Here is a 19106-nt window from a genome sequence, read left to right on the forward strand (position 1 = left end):
TATATTTATATTATATTTGGTTATTTTACATTCCTTTTAGGACACTGATTAGCGAATGAGTAAAGTGTTTCTGTTCAAGTCCATCAGTCCGTATGAACGATTAGTGTCTGAAGATCTACAAGATATTGAAATTCAAAAATCTGATAGACCTAACAGATAGTAGGTAAACACATCTCTATCGGACCGTCCGTCTGTCTGGCCGTGAGGGACAAGAGTTGATGCGAGGTGAGACATCCATATCTCAGAATCTGTTGACGCTACATCCACAAAAATAAACACAATTTTACGACAAAGAAAATTCTAAACAATCCCGGTATTAATTATCTCCAATCCAATCCAAATGTCGGAAACCACCCATATAATTTATCCAGATATTATTTATTTATTTATTTAACAAATGATGCCACAGAACATTGTTACATTGAGGCATACATACATTTTGTGCATTATATTTGTGCATTACATATATCTGTGCATAACATAACTAACTAACTAACTAACTAACTCTCTAGCCTTCTTAAACCCGAAGGTTCATGGCTGCAGCAACACAGGCCTTCCATCTGTCCCTATCTTGAGCAAGATCTATATACTCTTTTCCATCCCTACCGATTTCCCTTAGGTCCATCTCAACGTTGTCCCTCCATCTTCGTCTTGGCCTTCCTACAGGGCTCTTACCATCAGGTTTCCCAACAAGAAACCTGTAAACTCCTCTTTCCTCTCCCATTCGTGCCACATGGCCTGCCCACCTAAGTCTTCTTGATTTAATTATTCTAATAATATCTGGACATGAATACAAATTATGTAGTTCTAAATTATGTAACCTTCTCCACTCACCTGTCTCCTCATCCCTTTTAGGTCCAAAGATTTTCCTAAGGATCTTATTTTCAAATACTCTCAATTTATGTTCCTCTTTCAATGTAAGGGACCAAGTTTCACATCCATATAATACTACAGGCAAAATTACTGTTTTGTATATTTTAACTTTTAGTTTCTTAGATATTAAACGAGAAGACAAAAGTTTATGAAGAGAGAAGTAACATGCACTTCCTGAATTAAGCCTACTTTTTATTTCCTCTTTAATATAATTTTCATTTGTTAATATTACTCCTAAGTATTTGAATTTGGAAACTGGTTCAAACGAGTTGTTATCAATAATTAGATTTTGATTATTACCTAACACTTGGTTTCGGCCTGTAAGCATATATTTAGTTGTCTCTTTGTTAACTTCCAAACCTATCTTTTTAGCAGTTTTGAAAAATATTTTAGCATTATTCTTAATTGTATTCACATCATCCCCCAATAAGTCTACATCATCTGCATATGCTAACAACTGAGTCACACCATTTAATTTTAGTCCTTCTTTAGTTTCTCTTACCTTCCTAACAACATATTCTAAGGCAAAATTAAAGAGCAATGGAGATAATGCATCTCCTTGTTTTAACCCATCATGAATTGTAAATTTGTCAGACATATTAATACCCACACGAATTTTACTTTCTGTTTCACTGGTGCATATTTTTATCATACTAACAAGCTTCTTAGGTATTCCAAACTCTACTAATATATTATATAATTTCTCTCTTTTGACCGAATCATATGCTTTTTTGAAATCAATGAATAGTTGATGGACATTTTGATTATATTCCCACTTTTTTTCAAGTGTCTGTCTGATGTGAAAAATTTGATCTGTAGTTGATCTGTTACGTTTAAATCCACATTGATAATCACCTATAATTTCATTAGCATATGGGGTTAGTCTTGTTAAAAGAATGTTAGATAATATTTTATATGTTGTTGAGAGTAGAGAAATTCCACGGTAATTATTTCAGTTCATTTTATCACCTTTTTTAAACACAGGAACAATTATGGATTCTTTCCACTGTTGAGGGATTTCTTCTTTATTCCATATTAAACAAATTAATTTATGAATTTGACATATTAATGAATTTCCACCATATTTAATTAACTCAGCTGGTATTAAATCAATGCCAGGTGCTTTGTTATTCTTTAGCCTTTTAATCGCATCTTTAACTTCAGTCAAGTTAAGTTCTGGAACTAAAGGTTCTGCTGTGTGTACTTCATTCACTTCTGATTTATCTCCTACATGGACATTTAAAATTAGTTCTTCCATCTATTTAGAATATCGCTTGGGTCAGCTAGAAAATCACCGTCTTTATCTTTTATCAAGTTTACTTCAGGTTGCCACCCCTTTCTAAACTCATTTACACCTTTATATAAATCTCTGATATTTTTATTTTTGCTGTTTGTTTCAATTTCGTTAATTTTGCTTTTCAAGTAATCTCTTTTTTTACTTCTAAACGTGAGGTTAACTGCTCGCTTTATTCTATTATAATTGTTTAGATTTGTATCATCAGAGTTATTTAACCACCTAAGTCTAGCCTGATCTCTTATTTCTATTAGATTATGACATTCATTATCAAACCATGGCTTACTTTTTCTCGGTTTATGGTATCCTATACTTTCTTTAGCTGCTGATTCTATTGCATTACGTATGTGCTCCCAATTCTTATTTACGTCTGTTTCATTTATATTTTCATCATCATTTAAATCCTGCAAAATATCAAATCTATTTGACAGTTTAATTTGGTAATCTTTCTTAATTCTTTCATCAGTAAACTTTCCTGTATCAAATTTTATAACTTTTAGATTTTGTTGCTTATGATTTAACACTGAGAGTCTTTCTCTTAATTTAGCAATTACTAAATAATGGTCACTGGCACAGTCAGCACCTCTATGTGTACGAACGTCAATTATACTAGTATGTCTTCTCTTATCAATGAGAATATGATTATGAGTTTTATGATCTGATTATGAGTTTTACCATCTGGAGAAGACCAGGTATATTTATGGATATCTTTATGTTTAAAAGTGGTACTTTTCACAATTAAATTTTTTGAGGTTGCAAAAGTAATCAATATTATATCATTATCATTACTTAATTCATGAAGACTTTCTTTACCAATCGTGGGTTTAAATGTCTCTTCTTTGCCAATCTGTGCATTACAGTCACCTAACAGAATTTTCATATCATACTGAGAAAATTTATCAAAGACCTGTTCTAACTCTGTATAAAAATCATCTTTAGTATTATCATCTTTATCTTCCGTTGGTGCATCTATGTTAATTAAAATAATTTTACACCACTTACCCTGTAAAACTGCATATGCTATCCTATCATTAATAAATTCTACTGTTTTAAGAGCCGAGATAATTCTATTATTTATGAAAAAGCCTGTTCAAAAATTATGATTTTCAGTACCACCATAGAAAAAAGTATAATTTTTAGTTTTACAATTCCCTTCTCCTGGCCACCTAACTTCCTGGACAGCTACTACATCTAATTTATACTTAACTATCTCGTTAACTGTACACTGAAATGCCCCAGGCCGGTAAAGGCTCAGAACATTCCAGGTGCCTAATTTAATATCCTTATTCCTAATGTAGATCTTATCCTTAGTCCAGGGACCTCCCAAAGTAGTCCCCACCCGGAGATCCGAACGGGGGACTATTTTACCTCCGGAATATTTTACCTTGGGAACATCCATGGCCTTATATTGCTGATTCTTGACATGGCTTTTTACAGTGCAGAGTTGTCAACTCTACGCCTAACCCCCAATATGAATGGAGGAACTACTACACAAGACAAACATAAACACATTAGACAGCACAATGGCGGCGATTGGGTTCTAAAATCAGGGGGGGGGGCAAGATGCCAAAACTGGAGTGCAAAGACAGTATATAAGGTTTAGCATAGTGCGGGGGCCAAAGTGACGAGAAGTGGGGGGGACAACTGCCTCCCCTCGCCCCCTAATCGCCGCCACTGGGCACAAGCTTTAAAAAGTACTAGGAAAATTAAATATCTTAAAAATTGTTTTTTTAAAAAAATGTGACCAAACCATTGAGATTAGCAAAAAACATAAATTAGCATAACATAAATTGTTTCACTAATTACTATACAGACAAACCCCTCACTCCTTTCTCCACTGACCTAGTAAGGCTCCTTTGAATAATTGAAGTGACATAGTGTTTATATCAACGCTCGGATCATTTACTAAGACTTCATTATAAGTTTTACCCATTTTCCACATCGGAGATATCTTTACATAATTTGTTCTTGATTTTGGTACATGAAACAAATCGGGTTTCGGTCTGGTTCTCATTTAAGGTACACGATATTGTAATGCATATATTAACCCCATAGAGTTTATTTTGTTCAGTGGCGTAGCATGAGCATTTCGGATGGGAACGCCAAGTTAGAAGGAAGGGTAGGCCTTTTTTTTTTTTGCTTAAGAGTTTACTTATGGAAAAAGCCGACATATGTATTGTCTATTTAAAATCACAATCTCATTGTGTTTATTACATTATGTCAGCCGGGTTCCGATAAAACATGATCCATGCTTGTTTTATGTAGAAAATAAGATGCCTCAGTGTGCAATAAATGCTTGGAGCACTGTTGTTCTATACCATTTTTAATTAGATTGCTCAAGTCAGAAACACCGCACACCATTCGGAGTATTTTGCTCCACACGTAACACATGTGTAGCAAAACAGTATTTTATAATCAAGGAAACCTTTCGGCATGACGCAAGTAATTAAAAAAACCTACCTCAATCACAAGCGCCTTTAGAACAACAGTAGACTTCATTGTTGTGGATGATACAACTATTGAATGATTTGGTTTATTTTACTTCGCTTTCTATCACTTTTGGCTAATCGCAAATATGAATGTGAGTGATGAAGTTGATGAAGAGACACTCACAAAGAACAAACATGCGTAGGCTCGGGATTCGAACCGGAAACCTCTCGCGCTGTGCAAAACACACTGACACGAAGGGGGGTGGATGATCCAACAATCGTACACTCTACTGACGTAACAGTGCCTATTAGTAGTAATTCAGAGTTTCAGACCACTGTTTATTGTATCTTGAGAATACTGATAAACATTTTAAAATAATTTTGTCAAGAGATCATACAATGTTAAGAGTTTTGAAACGAATACTAAACATTTCCACTGGCACAATATTAGGCAGTTAGATACTAACGAAAAAATATTTTTTTAAATAAATAGTTTTGTGGGTTAGGTGGTAGAGCAGCCACAGGCTGAACTTCTACCACGAGGACTTTATCAATTTGTTTGACAAAAACTTTTTTGTTCTTTAGTTTTTAATGCACTTCACTGTTCTTGCGATAAATTACACGATGTAGTGGTCATTAAAGAAAGATACGTCAGTCAATATTGCTTATTGTAGCATCACACAGCACGAGCAGAGGCACGAGCGCTAAAAATCTGGTAGGAATTCTACTTCTGTCGTCTGCATCGGAAGTACAGCGCCTTGAATCGGAAGGCAGGAAAGGTCACATGGCCCCTAGAACCAATCAGGTCTCCGTACGCCCGCGTATGGCGAGAGCATTTCGCCCGTGCTGTAGAGATCCAAGCCACAAGTTTTCCCTCCTTCTCTCTGCCTACAGGCAGGTATGGTCCTGTACGCCAAACCCAGCCGGCGTCCGGCAAGCAAAGACATTAGAGAAATGCTACAAGGAGAGCTGTTAGTGGAGCGTTGTAGACGGATCGCGAAAAATAGCTTTTATAATGCCATTATGCTCAAACATGTATATAATTAGTCACGTTTTACTTTATATTTACAGCATTTACGCATTTTTAAAATTTTAAATCAGGGAACGCCGGGCGTATGGGCGTATTAGGACGCTACGCTACTGATTTTGTTATTTGCAATTTTATATAGCGTGCTCATCAAATTAAGATTTAACCTTTCTTCAATTTTTTCAATGTTAAACTGCGATACAAGCTCAGAGTACGGAGCGAATTTAGGGTACACTTTGTCTTCTTTATGCTTTATGTACCTCAAAAATTTGGACTGAATCATTTCTATTTCCCTCATATGTTTTTTTTGTCCAAGGGCTGCCATATTACCGATGCATATTCTACGAGTGAGCGTACTAGGGACACAAACAAAATTATTAATATTGATGAACTTTCAAGATCTTCCCACATATTTTTATGAATCCTAATTTCTTATAGAGTAAGGTGGGGTAAGACTGCGCGGCGGGTAAGACTGCGCACCGGTTTTTCGAGGTGAAAATCACACACAGTTGGCACCACTGCGCCACCGTTACTTCGTCCAAGGTGGTAGCTAGCTGTGGACAGTGGTGAAGATACGTTTGAAATTCGTTGTGCTGAGAGAGGTAAGTGAAAAGATTTTGAGGGTGTTTGATATTTATTTTGGTACTACGTGTTTTGAGTACTACGTCACTGTGAATGTATACAATATTACGATATTGATGGATAGAAGAAGCTGTGTTAATGCCGAGTCCACCTGTGTATTAGTTTCAATTGCTTTGTGCAATGGCTGGGCAGCATCACGTGATTTGTTAAGGAATGCAGCACGGGGCACGACTGCGCACTTGCGCAGTTTTACCCCACAAGTGTGTGGCTTGCAAGGCCCAGCCATTAAATAGATCATTTTTTGGTCCACTAAAGTCGTTTTATTCATCTGAGTGTGATAAGTGGATGAGTAACCATCCGGGTGGCCCAACCACAGTTTTCCAAGTGGCATCCATTTTTACAAAGGCATATGGGAAGGCAGCTACAGTTGGAAATGCCATGAAGGGCTTTGAAGTGACTGGATTATGCCCTTTCAAACAAGACATCTTCACTGAAGACGAGTTTCTTTCCTCTACTGTGACAAATGTATGAGCTCCAACTCCAGGTGAGCAGTCTTCAACGAGTGGGGTTAACAATACTGGACCATCCACCAATGACGTGCCACAGCAGGCAAATGTGGCTCATGCATCAGCTGAAACTCCAGGTGAGTGTTTTAACAATACTGGATCATACAGGCACATTTCCGTTAACCAGATATCACCACTTACACGTGCAAAGCATATTCAGCGCCGCCGACGAAAGGGAAGGCAGTCTTAGGTGTTAACTGGATCTCCATTCAAAGTCAACTTGGAAGCCTCGTTGGCTGAGAAGAGTAAGAAGAAAGTTCAGGGGAAACAGAAACGGAACATCGTTGTTGAAGAACATGTAGCAAGCAGAAAACGCCAGAAGAAAGAGTACAATTGCCCAGGTTGTAATGAGAAGTACAGTGATCCTCCAGTAGAGGATTGGATCCAGTGTTCCACATGTGAAGAGTGGTGGCATGAAAATTGCACCTCGTATGAAACAGGAACCTTTATTTGTGATTTGTGTTAGCGATTCCTAACCCAAGTGCAGGACGGTATTCACTGGTGATTTGTGTATCTTTTTATACAAATGTGACTCTGTGTAGAAAGTGCGCATTCTTACCCCAACTTGATCGCAGTCTTACTCCGCGGTGCGGGTAAGACTGCGCATTTGCATGGTCACGGTTTTGTAATTCTTTCATGCAGAAATATTGTTCATTCAGCTTTCGGAAATTTACTGTGAGTTAGCAAAGGATAGTGCAAAATGTATTGCTTTTTTCATGTGTGTCTGTAGTTTCATAGCTTGAATATAAAATTATGAACTCAAACTGCGCAGTCTTGCCCCACCTTACTCTACGCTTGGTTATCGATATGGTGCATGTGCTCCTTAAAACATAGATTTGCGTCATATGTGACACCAAGATCCGTGAATTTAGTGACCCTAGTTATTTGATTTCCTCCCATCTGATACTGGAAGTTTCTCATTGTTTGAGCGTTTGTTATAGACTTTACCTGACATTTATCAAGATTAAATGAAAGTCTATTATTTTCGCTACATTGTAGTAATCTATTTATGTCTGCCTGTAAGTCAAGGCTGTCTTCGTCAGAGCAAATTGTTCTAAATATTTTTACATCGTCAGCAAATATAAGGCAACGCGATTTCGTAATAATTTTCGGGAGGTCATTAATAAAGAGTAAGAAAAGGAGTGGGCCCAAATTTGATCCCTGCGGCACCCCAAAAGGCATAGAGTATTCCCGAGATACGTATCCTCTATAATTTTGGTCCATTAGGTAAGATTTTAGCAGAATAATTACGTTTTTAGAAATATTAAAATACGGTAGCTTCTGAAGTAAAATGTCATGATTTACCGAATCGAACGCCTTGGCCAGGTCAGCATAGAATACATCTACCTGTCTCCTTTCGTCTAATTCATAAGCTACAAAATGTGTAAATTCGGCAAGGTTTGTGATTGTCGATCTCCGCGCTATATAACCATGTTGCATGGGAAATATAGCCGGTCGTAAGTTGGCCATTATCCTTTCGTACAGTATTTGTTCAAACACTTTGCAAAAAGCTGGGAGAATTGACACTGGCAATGTTCTTTCCATTAAAAAAAAAATTAAGCGAATTTGAAGTTGGTGCGGGTATTTAGACATAAGCTACGTTCTTGGTGCATTCTTTAGTCCAAGACATAACGGTAATGATGTTATTGGTTTAACGTTATGCGTTCTCATGAAATTTGTGTGGTTCCATGTTTTTGCCTGTTTATACGTTGGTACTTTTTGACACCCCGTAACTTCGAAAGTAATACAAATATCTTAAAACCGGATTTCACCATTCAATTTTTCAGAAAATTTTAAATGAATTTGATATGTCATTTGCCTATTCCCATTTGAAAAAACAACAACTTTGTATCCAATTTCATCAATTCATCCTCATTGTGTTGCGATTAACCTAGAGAGGTAGAAAAATACCGTAGAATAACAAAACAGGAGAAGAAAGTAAGGTATGGATATAGACTCCTACATACTGCACGTGATTGCATTCAATGTTTTTATCTGTAGAAATTATATGGGTGTTTCTCGACTTTCGAATCACACTGAATTTTAAAGTGGTGACGTGACCGAAACTGTTCGAGCTATAAATATGAAATTTGGCAAACCAATCGGACGCGTTATTAAAAATCTCTATCAGGTCTTTCATTTGATTGTTGTAGTCATTCACGATATCATTAGATAGATACTCAAAAGCCATAATATAGAAGCGTAGATGGTAGACCTATCAAATACTAGCATGGAGCAATATAAAGTATCTGGATGTGAGTATCCGTTTGTTTATGGGAGGTAATGAATCGAAAGTCAACAATGAAAATATTCTTATACTTAAATATATTGGATTCTATTAAAGCCACGAACGTGTAATTTAATATGCTGAAATATATGTTAAATAGCAACTTCTCTCGGCAAAATGTTCTCAAATGGTTTGTCTGTATGTGAGTTCCGGTAAACAATTTGACAACATATACCTGTCGATTGCTCAGAAATAATTGCAAATTGGATTGAAAGTAGTCTCAAGTTCTGGTATTATAGGATAATTGATATGTCGATAAAATTGTTTGTCTGTCAATGTGAGTTCAACCATGAATATACTACTTTCTGATTAGTACACATAGTATAGAGCATTTGCAGTTACACGGTAAACACCGCTCTAACTTCTTTTTACATCTCTACGACGTGACATAAGCATGAATCAATAACTCATGAAATAAGTGGAGGGATATTCTCACCTGCATGCTTTACTTACAATTTCAACCTGAGGTCCATAACGCTCCGCTAACCCCTCCGCGACAGAAACCGTTGCTCTATTATGCTTGATCATTTTTACGTACACTGCTGTTATGCTCTAATTCACCAGCCGGAATAATGAAGCACATTTGTATGTGAAAATTTAAAACTCCTGTGGGTTAACTTTATCGATGTATTATAATTATGGACGGAAAATACAAGGGTTGGATAAAAAGTAATGGCAACACTGGTATAATTGGTACTTGACTGTATTGGCAGAGGAGCACGTGTTACATTCCTTCAATGTAATCGCCCCTCATCTCTACGACCTTCTGTCACACTTATGGAAGGCGTCGTACACCGTCAGCGCGTCCATCTCTGTCGATGTCCCGCAGTGACCGCCCTATAGCACGTATGATGGCTTCGCGCGTGTCGTAGTGATTCCCGCCCAGTGGTTACTTCATGTTGACAAAACGGTCGTAATCACACGGTCTCATACCGGTGAATACGGCGGATGTTCCAGTACCTCCCACTACCAGTTATGCAGGAGCGCCGTCACATTGTTCGCAGTGTGACACCTTGCATTGTCAAGCAGGATGATGGGACACCGTGCCGTCGCTTCCTTCTTAATGCGAGACGAAGGTGGTGTTGCAAGAAGGTGCAGAAGTAGGCTGCGTTGACCGTCTGCCTGAGAGACGTTGTTCTTCTTGCCTAAACATATTGTTAGGGCGCTTGCACTCTCGTCCTCTGCTTCAGAGCACTGCTGTTTTTGACTGAATAACATACAATCGCTCCCACTCACTATACTTCCTCGTCTGGCATTCCTTTATCAGCCACGAAACGCTTGTGGCGCTGTGACTCACCCCTTTCACGGGACAGCAATGTTGCCATTACTTTTTATCCAACCCTTGTAGATAAAATGTGATCTCCATAGTTTGCTTTTATTCATCGTACCTTCATCAACTATTTGTTTCGTTAACGGTAATGTCGAAGTTGCCAAATTCCGTACATAACTGTGGTACAACTTGCTGCACATGGAAGAAAAATATTATTTAAAGTTCTATATGGAAGATAAATATTATTTAAAGTTCTATGTAAAATGAAATACACTAACCGTCGGAGTGGTCAGCGCCAGGGACATGAGTATTCTTTCTGAGTATCACTTCATCAATTTCGTCTAATCATCACTCATCCTCATCTTCCCGACTATCCAAAAGTGGAATAAATGCGAAGTAAAATAAACCAAGTCAATCAATCACTGAAATATACTAACTTGAAGTTTAGAAAATATTTACATGTAGCTCGTACATAATCAATTTACAATCAATTGATGGAAACATGTTTGTTAATTTGCGGTGACTAGAAGACAGTCAAAAGTTCCACCAATTCTTGACTTTGGTCGTTGAGACATTTCATTAGTATGTTCTTAAAACGTGCTCGTTAAAATTTTCGAAAAGCAGATATTTTGATGCATAAGAGATTCAGGACAAAGCAGATTTCAGAGGAATAAGCAAACAATAAACAAGTGTCGTTTGAAATGAACATTCAGAAGCAAGTGTGACCTTCCACACCGGGGCGACGCAATAAGCAGCTCAGTTGCCTGCAAATTGGGTGACTCTCGGAAAGGTTCGTTTTTTCTATAGTCTAGTTGCACCGTTCACGTGCAGTGAATGCTATTTTGAAGATTGCAAAAAAAAGATCCAGGTGTTGTATCCCTTGCATTTTGTTGCTTTGAAACGAAACCCTCTGTTGCTTCAAGCAACTTGCTTGTCTCTTGTACAGTGTCTCTCAAAAGTTTTACGACAACGACATTTTAAACTAGGCAACCCAATTTACACAAGGCGTTGGTGGGTTGCGTGTACAGTTAGGCTCAATTTCAGGGTTGCCACATGCACAATAAATATTTATAAAATACGCGAAAGAAATAAAAACAAGTATTAGTGTATAAAAGTATTAAAAATATCACTATTATATCGCAAGTGACAAAATTCTTTCTGAAAGAAAAAGAATAGGTTTTCTAGTATTTCATCGCTGATGAGTCTACAGAAAGGAAAAGAGGTGAGAGAAAACGAAAGGTGACAAAGGACAGGAGAAAGAGAAAGCGAAAGGAGAAGAGGAAAAGTAGAGGAGAGAAGAGAAAAGAGAAGGAAAACGAGATGAGAGAAGAGTGGAGAGTAGAATAAATGAGAGAAAAAGAGAAGAACAAAAAGAAGAGGAGAAAAGTGCGTGGAGTCGGAAATCTAAGACAGGAAAGGAGATACGAGGAGTGGAGATGAGTGGGGTGGAGATAAGATGCGAGAAAAGTAGGGAAGGCGATATGAGATAAAAGCAGAGGAGAAGGAGGGGAGAGAAGAAGGAGAAGAGAAGAACATAAGGGACTGAAGAGAAGAGGTAGTTGCAGAAAATATCGTCTCAGCGTCAAGAAATGGTGCATTGATCAAATTATCGACATGAAACATTCAATAACATTTTGAAATGTATTAGATCGGTGAGAAATGCCTTTTGGCTTAGTTCAGAGCAAGGTAAAATCTTCCATGTAAGATCTTTCATTTTACCTGCGATTATACCACTAAAAACATGAATGTAATTTTAATATTTATAAGAATTATCCAATTTTTGTCCACTTCTCGGTTCGTTGAAATGGAGATTTTGTAATTTAATATTTCCCAGTGACTGAATTCTTGTACCAATTTTCTCCTTTTCGAGGTGTTACAAAAATGCCTTAAAATTTGTTTAGCGCATCGGTAATGCATCGAGATCAAAGTGACGTCTAGAGGGAGAATTTCGCATGCCATTGCACACGGTTTTAATCGGATACATCCATGAAGAGCTGTGACTTTTTGATCCGCCCTGTATATATGCATGGATGTAATTAATGATCAAGTGACGGTTACATCCAATGGCTGGAAGCCTATGTTATGCTAAATGAAATGTGGTATGTAACATCAACACCTCTATTTTTGTTGTTGTTTCCGCACTATCATTTCAAGCTTACTTCTTAAAAAATAAAATATTGCGGGTTCAACCTTACATTACCCGTCTTTGCACACCACTAGGTTTCGTGCGAATTCTTGTCTTGTCGTTACAGTTACACATTATTTCACACGCATTTGTTTACGAGAACTGTGAATTCGTGACAGGGCAGAAGTCGCTAGCAATGCTATCAAGAAAGCACAAACTCCCTTGCTCAATCAGATTTCTCCTCCAATGTTTGTTTTGATCTGGTGGGGCTTACACAACACTAGGCCCCATCTCATAAACAAGGGTGTTCTATCAATAACCAAAGAGACCCGGGAATGATGAAACGTACATTGTCTTCCAAAATGAATGTAAAATTAAGTACATGTCTGTAAGAAACTCCCAAAATATCTTGATACAAAGTTTCGTTGCAGTTTGTGTCGTTCATTACAAACAGACGTTTATTATTATTATTATTATTATTATTATTATTATTATTATTATTTGAGGTTCACCCTGACTCAAATAAATGAGTACCTGGGGGTAACCCTCGGTGGTAAGAGCGGCCAGAGTGTGGTGCTGAACACATCACCTCCAAAATGGCAGAGATCGAGAATGTGTGCTCCCACCTCCCCTAAATTTGAATAATGCACGGTGCTATATGCGTGGGAAACATTACATTTTCCCTATTATTATTATAATTATTATTATCAAATATGTGATATCTATATGTTCTTTGTAGTATTAGTTATTTCTTCGTTATTTTACGTCGCTTTTCGTTGGTTCGATGCAGAGGCGCAACCACGAATTTTTGTCTGGTGGGGCAAGTACCAAGATAAACGTACCAATAATAATAATAATAATTTTAATAATACTTTTAATAAAAAGAGTGTTAATAATAATAATGTTATTATAACATTATTATTATTGCTATTGTTATCGTCATTATTGATTTGCTTTATTTTACTTCGTTTTTGTGCCACTTTTGGCTAATTTGCGAAGATGGAGATGAGTGATGGTATGATGAGATTTTGTGGTTCGTCAGCCTTCCATTGGTGATTGAAGTGCCTAAAACCTAATTAAAATCTCACATGGGACTGTACTTGGGGGAACTGAGAACTAGTATATTCGTGTAATCGTGTAATTCGGGGGGGAAAAAGCAGTTCGCGAGTGCGGGGTAATCGTGCTGTATAAAAGACAACGTACTGCACATTTGCTTCATTCTTTCCGGACATAACAGGAAGATACAATCGTGGTGTACACTTTGACAGGCGTTGTGTGCACCGGTAATATGTTCGAAAACGCAATTGGGGGGGTGTTTTTCACCAACTTAGGCGTCTTCGTAATTTGCTTCCTGTTTCCTCAAGCTCCGACAATGAAAAAACAGGACTTTGAAACACCTAAATCCCCTCCAATCAGGACTACTCGATATAGACGACGTGGTTTACAGCTTTCCTCATCTGATACGGATCTGACAGAAATACATGGTCCACACACATTACCAGGATCGACTGCTCCAAACTTCCGCTCCAGAGAATCACTTCATAATTCCACGAATTCGCTCCCGGATACTATTACGGACCCTAAACTACAGAAAACCGAATCTACAACTAGTGTTTCCAACAAGAGGCCCCGTGATAGTGGCGATTCATCTGGTGAGGATTCCCGAGTGGATGCTGAGGGCTTTCAGCTCAGCAAGAAGACGGCAAGGAGATTACCGATATATCAGCCAATATCCATCCCACTGAATAATCAATTTAGTGCTCTTCAGGAACACGAAACTGAGGATGCTCCGGGTGATAAACGGGATGATACAACCACACGAAATTCTATTCAAGACACCCGTCGAATGAAACCACCACCCATATATGTGTTTTACCTTAACAATTTCTATGCCCTCTCCCAACACTTCAAAGCACTTAAAATTAATCCTACAATATACCATACTTCTACTGGATCAAAAATTCACTTTGCCAGTATGGAGGAGTATAATATTGCTATTGATGATCTGAAAAGTCATAATCTTGAATATGCAACCGGGACTCAAACAGGGGTTCCCGTACTTCGAGTTGTACTGCGAAAACTTCCAAAGGATACAAATATCATGGATATCGGCAGATTCTATCAAGAACTAGGTTATGATGTGCTCAAGGTATCTCAGTTGAAACAAAAGGATCAAAATACCCATAAACTCATGCCATTAGCGCTTTTTCTGCAGACCATTAAAAAGACTGAATTTGCTAAAGGAATCTATAAAGAACCATATTTTGAACAACACCGTGTGGTGTTAGAGGAGTACCACCCACGGCAATTTATACAGTGTTTTAAATGTAGAGACTTGGACATGCCCAACAGAACTGCAATGCCATAGCTCGCTGTGTCAAATGTGCTCAATTACATGATACACGGAAATGCCCTAAAAACGACCGTACATCACCTGCTAAATGTGTAAACTGTGAAGGTGACCACCCTGCTAACTTTCGCGGTTGTCCAATTTTCCAACGTGTACAACGAGCGCAAGAACTCCGCAAAAATGGTGTAATTACAGTCTTCTTCCGACACTCCTAAGCAATCACCTCCTTCCTTACAAGACCAGACAGTTTTCCCTGCACTACCAAACACTAGGAGTTATGTTACTGCTGCAAATACAAAAACTAATACAAGAGGCCAGGAATTTAAGGACATTTGGACTAGCATAAAATAAATTTTCGATTTCAGGGGTTTTCTTCAAAAAATTAAATCTGGTCTAAAGCGAATTAGTCATGCCAAGACAATCGTAGATAAGTTCAGTGTTGCCATGGATGTTTTGGATAACTTTTTCGGAAATGGCCCGTAAAGGTACTCTGATAAGTAGAACATTGACGTATGTTCAGTGGAATGCTGATGGAGTTCGTACTCAATTCCTGACTTTCAAACAATTTTTACGTGAATATAATGTTGATATATCGCTGGTGAATGAAACGCACTTGAAACCCCGTAATAAATGGAAAATTGCAAATTATACCATCTATAGAAACGATCGATTCCCGGGACGGAAAGGAGGTACGGCTGTAGTTGTGAAATCTTCGCTATTTGCACGTCAACTTCCAAATCCAGCTCTAGAAGCTTTAGAAATGACAAAAATTGAACTATTGACTACCACCGACCCACAAATCTTGATAGCAGGATATAACGTTCCAGAACAGCTTATTCCCATACAAGAACTAGAGACTGTTTTTCGCTTGGGCCGCAAAGTGATTTTAGCTGGTGATCTAAATTGTAAAAACCCTGCATGGAATTCGCGTGTAGTGAACCGTGGATGTGCCTCTCTTCTCCAAAGTGTCCAACAATTGAATTTTCCCATTCTTGCCCCAAGAGAACCCACTCATTATCCACGAGGACGTGGACTTCCAGATGTGTTGGATATCTTGATATATCAAGGTGTAAATATTATGACTGGTCCATATGTTATTCATGATCTAAACTCGGACCATCAACCAATACTCTTTGAAATTGTTCATCGTAATTTATTGAAGCTTCCTCCTCCAAAATATCACTACAACAGACTGGGATGCTTACACTCGACAATTAGTGCCTATCATTGACTTGCATTTAGCTTTAAAAACCCTAGCCGAAATTGATTCGGCTTTACAAAACCTTATCCATCAAGTTGGAAACTAGGAAAAAATAATCCTCTTGCCAAAACCAGGAAAGAACATTCTTCTACCACAGAATTATAGACCTATAAGTCTTCTGAGCCATGTTAGCAAAATCTTTGAACATATACTATTCAGACGATTACAAGCTGTGGTGGATGAAAAAGGTTTGCTACCATATCATCAATTCGGATTTCGTCAACAGCACAGTACTACTACGCAACTGGTCCGAGTAGTCGAGTATGTTACAGGAAACTTTAATCTCAGTCGACATACTCTAGGGGTATTTCTCGACTCCGACAAAGCCTTTGATCAAATTTGGCATTCTGGATTAATTGTGAAACTATCGGAATTGGGAGTTCCTATTTATTTGGTGCAATTATTCGATCACTATTTACAAAAGAGACAATTTCAGGTGCAATTTTTAAGTGCTCGATCTACCATTAAGATCATACATGCTGGTGTCCCTCAGGGAGTTGTTTTATCTCCACTTCTGTTTGATTTATATACCAGTGATATCCCTGCTACTCATAGATGCATGTTAGCTACCTATGCAGATGATGTTGCCATCTTTACAAATAGCCCTTTACAAGATCTATGCTATAGCAGGATGAGACAACAACTATTAGAGTTGGAAGATTGGTCTACTCGCTGGTGCATGAAGTATAATTCACTGAAGTGTGCTGCGGTTCTATTTACACGTCGACATAGACAACTACCAAAGATTCTACGACTCCAGGGGTCTTCTATACCGGACAAACCTTTTACCACATATCTAGGAGTGGTTTTGGACCGAAGACTAAATTTCCATAAACACATCTCAACTTTGACAGCAAAAGCACAAACTCGAGTTGGACAATTGTACCCAGTCTTCCGAAATCCTACCTTGGGACTGACGACTCGCTTGCATGTGTATAAGATGATGCTACGTTCCACACTCCTGTATGCAGCACCAGCTTGAGGTCATCTCCGACCTTCAGTCATAAGGACATTGCAGATTATACAGAATAATGTTGCTCGTCTTATTACTGGTCATAGTCGAGATACTCGTATCTCACAAATCCATGAGGACCTTGAACTAGATTATGTTCAATCTGCTATATATGCCCTGTGTTACAACTTCTGGAGCCAGATCCAACAGCATCCAAATCCAGCGGTTCGGGACATTGGAACTCGACCACAGGTCCGGATGTCTCACTCCATGCCCCGAAATTTTGAACAAATCTAAATTAAAAAAATGCTATTGTATTAATATGTTATGTGTTACATATACTCCCTGTTTATGAGTACTTCAAAGTACTGTTTTCAATGGAGCAGATTAGTGTTCCTTGATAGTGCAGCTAAAAAAGCACAGATTGTGATTTTGTTGTTCCTTTGTTACTTATATATTGTTATCATTATTATTATTCTATATGGTTATTTTATGTTTTGTGTCTTAAAGTGATGTGCAAAATGTAGTTTGTGATTAGAACTTTTCATCAGTGCACCGAAATATTATATGGTTTGAAAAATAATAATGATTATTTCTTTCCTCTGTCAATGCAAAATTTCAACAAGAAACTCAACAATTTCAAATTAGTGAAATAATACAGATGAACTATTGTCCAAATCCCGGCCGACAGTCGACCCGGATTATAGCAAGAGAAATGTTGTATATACACTACTTTGTAAGAAGTAAGTCAAGGGCACAATGGTCCCGATACTTACAAAAAACCTGTTAATAAAGCATTGGCATTGGTATGATGAAAATGATGAATGGATACTCGCAAACATCCATGCCCAAGCTGGGATTCGAACCCACGACCAACATTATTGTTACTATTAATAGTGGTATTATCAAATATGTTATTATCCTTGTGAATTACGCAAAAATGGGGTAGACGTTTGTGCTAAAGCATTTGTTCGAACAAACGATTTAAATATTTTTGAACAGGTTCAATTTCACATTAATAACGGAAAACAAGCACATAAACTATTTTTGAAAGACAGAAAGTGCTTGATAAATTCATTCCAAGTATAATTCTTTTAACATTAACATAACTTTCATGCACGATATATGTTTCACATATATGCAACGTGGAGTGACGTGGACACTAAATTGTGTACGTTTACCAAGTTTCTTCAATAAATATTATATACAGCACTGCATATATTATTTAAATACATTACACAATCAATTCATCCATCTCACAATAAACCAACAGCAAAAATTCCATAAATTGTCTCTGAAATGTGCACGCTCCCTTTCCTCAAAATAATTGTTCATGCATTTAAAACAAATTCAATTAAGACAAGTCTTATACCTCTGTCTGGTTGTTTTAAAATGCATTACAGCGAACAAACAGAAATTGTGAGTGAAGCAAGCAAGAACATTTTTGGATCCAATTTTTTCGCAGGCTGAAATAAATATTAATTGAAAAAAGGTATTTTTATTTGCATAAAATTTGAAGTTCTGGACGGTAATTGCCCCCTGCAGGTACACTTGGCCGTCAATGTTTGCCCCCCCCCCCCACACCTCTAGAACTCACTTCCGACCAAGTGATTGCGCCACTGGTTCGATGTGGCTTACAGACGGGGTATTGTTTGCCTCTTTCTGCACGGAATAAACATAACTTAGCACGCGCCTTTGATTCGGAAAGCATTGGGTCGCCCACGTCTTCTTCGTGACTGCTTGCGTGACTTCATATGCTAAAAAACAAATCCAGGTTGTTTCCACTTGACCTTGGAAGGGGTGGAAAACAATTGTGTATTGGTTCCATAAAGAATGCAGCGTGCAGGAGAAAATAAATGGAATGTATTTTCTTACAATAGGTCGCCGCAGCACGGTATGAAAGGGAATGCTTCCACAACTAGTGTTCAGCTTCAAGCCCTACATTTTCCTCAGTAATAAACAGATAAGCAAAGAAAAAGGTGGAACCCCTGAAGACGACCAACCTCCACCCGCATACGTTCAGTGGTAGGTGCTTAGTGCCTCGGTGCCTTTAAAATAAACCAGGGCGTCAGATCAACGGAATTTCGGTT

This window comes from Lepisma saccharinum, chromosome 2 (assembly GCF_977018435.1).
Source record: "Lepisma saccharinum chromosome 2, izLepSacc3.1, whole genome shotgun sequence".
NCBI classification, from domain to species: domain Eukaryota; kingdom Metazoa; phylum Arthropoda; class Insecta; order Zygentoma; family Lepismatidae; genus Lepisma; species Lepisma saccharinum.